Source organism: Oryctolagus cuniculus, chromosome 11, assembly GCF_051225735.1.
Source record: "Oryctolagus cuniculus isolate XC-2025 breed Fujian yellow rabbit chromosome 11, ASM5122573v1, whole genome shotgun sequence".
NCBI classification, from domain to species: domain Eukaryota; kingdom Metazoa; phylum Chordata; class Mammalia; order Lagomorpha; family Leporidae; genus Oryctolagus; species Oryctolagus cuniculus.
The window spans coordinates 67,063,009-67,065,363 of record NC_142877.1 but is presented as its reverse complement, the minus strand read 5'-3'; the positions used below and the strand labels follow the sequence as shown (position 1 = coordinate 67,065,363).

Genomic DNA, 2,355 nt, shown 5'->3' with positions numbered 1-2,355 from the left:
AATTATAGACCAATATCCCTGATGAACACAGATGCAAAAATCTTCAACAAAGTACTAGCCAAATTCAACAGCTCATTAAAAATATCAAATCAAATGGGACTTGTCTCAGGATAGTTCAACATCTGCAAATCAATGTGTTTCATGTCAGATCATTAATAGAATGAAGGAGAAAATATGAACATCTCAAAAAAACTGACAACACTCAACACCTTTTTGTTATTAAAAAAAAGCTTCCAACAAATTAGAAGGAATGTACCTCGACACAATAAACCATATAAAAGGTCCATGGCTAACATCATACTCAATGATGAGCAGTTGGAAACTTTCCTTGTAAGAAACAGGAAAAACACAAGGATACCCTCTCACCGTTTCTATCCAACATAGGACTGGAAGTTCTTGCCAGAACAATTAGGCAAGAGAAAGAAATTAAAGACATCCATATAGGAAAAGAAGAAATGCAATCGTCTGCTGATGACACAATCTTATATACAGAAAACCCTAAAGACACCACACTTGCAAACACACAAAACCTGTTACAATTAGTAAATACAGTAAGGTTGCAATTCAACACACCAACTCAACAGTGCTTCCATATACTAATAATAAACAATTTGAAAAGGAAATCAAGAAAATAATCTCATTTACAATAGCACCAAAAGATACATACTAGGGAATAAATTTAACCAAGGAGGTGAAATGTCCATATGCTTAAATTTATAAAACGTTATATAAAAAAGAAAAAACTTGAAAAGTATTTGTATCAGTCAGGACCCTGAGCTGCTGGCACCAAAACCCAAATTGAAGCAGCTATAGCAGAGAGAGCTTCGGGGTGAATCCATTGTCGCTCCCCCTCTTCATGGAGGAGTGACACTAAACCCTGCGCTGTTCTTCTGTCTGCTCGGCCCTCCCTGGGTTTGCTGCTGGTTCTTCCCGGGTTGGCTACCGACCCTTCCACCTCTGTGGAAGGGCGGTTCCCCCTGCCACTTTCCCCACTTCCGCGGCGGAGCGGCACACCACCAGCCAGCTCTCTCGGGGGCTGCTCAGATGTTCCTCAGGTGTTCCTGGTGCATGTTGTCTCTCTCCTCCTTTATAGTCCTCTTCCACCAATCCCAACTCTGCTACCCACACGCCGAGTACGCTGCTCTCCTCCAATCAGGAGCACGTCCTGCTGTTTATTGGTTGAACTGGAGGCAGCTATGTAGAAGCTGTTACTCCCTTCTCAGCGCCATATTGTGGGAGAGCAGATGCATAGAATAAGTCTTAATTCCAGTAACAGTCTAGTCCGAGTTGCTCCCCACACATGTCACCAGAAACACTTTGCAATGATCCCTTTCAGTTTAGGGCACTTCTATATGAAACGACAAACAATATGATGTGTAGGTTGTTAGCCATGAATGTTGTAACATAGGGACTTACTTGTATTAATAGAAACAGGCTCCTAAGTTAACATTTTCTTACTCTTGGCTGGATCATATTCAAATCTCAAGCTCTATATCTTTGTCTCTATATTAACGATACTGCACCCATTCCTGTACCTAAACCCGTATCTCCATCTACATATGTGTATCTCAGTATCTCCGTACCTGCTGTTCAACCCTTCTGGAACATCCTTCCTGAAATACCTACACAAGGGCCTCCCTCACTGTAGCTATAGATTTAAGATTTCGCCAACTTTCAGTGAACCCCAATTAGCGCAGCTCCTCTGTCAATGGCACACTCCATGCATGTGAGGTGAGAGGGAGGGATACACAGGATTCTTGCCAGGACATCATTTTAAGTGATTCAGTTACACTGAGTCACAGTTTGTTATCAGCAAAAAGTGGGCCAGATCAGTGGCTTTCAAACTCTACTCCCAAAGCCCCAAGATCTACATGGAGCAGCTGCAGGGTTGACCCCAGGCAACTAGTCAAGAAAGGAGTGGATGGAGCTTTGGCCGCTCTGTGCCTACCTCCAGAGTGGCTCTGAGACTGCTCGGGGGATTTGGTTTAATTAAACACTGGGTTCTGTGCTCGCTTTGGCAGCACATATACTAAAACTGGAACGATACAGAGAAGATTAGCATGGCCCCTGCACAAGGATGACACGCAAATTCGTGAAGCATTCCATATTTAAAAAAAAAAAAAAAAAAAAAAACACTGGGTTCTGTCGTAGAGCTACAATTCCAAAAAATTATACAGGAACTTAGTACAAAGCTGATAAAGGTGCCACTTCAAATTGATAAAGAAAGATAGAATATTTAATACATGGTGATGGAACCACCAGATTTAAGATGTTAAAATGGTACCTTAGGGGGCCAGTACTGTGGTGCAATAGGTTAAACCTCTGCCTACAGTGCCAGCATCTCATATAGGCCCC

At 42.2% G+C, this 2,355-nt stretch overlaps 1 non-coding gene across 1 annotated transcript; it reads left to right on the top strand.

Annotated features, from left to right (window-relative positions):
• Nucleotides 1-2,005: 2,005 nt before the first annotated feature.
• On the top strand, nucleotides 2,006-2,112 carry LOC127491277 (U6 spliceosomal RNA). Its single transcript, XR_007919848.2, has one exon. It is a non-coding gene; the product is annotated as a U6 spliceosomal RNA (small nuclear RNA).
• The last annotated feature ends 243 nt before the right edge of the window (nucleotides 2,113-2,355 follow it).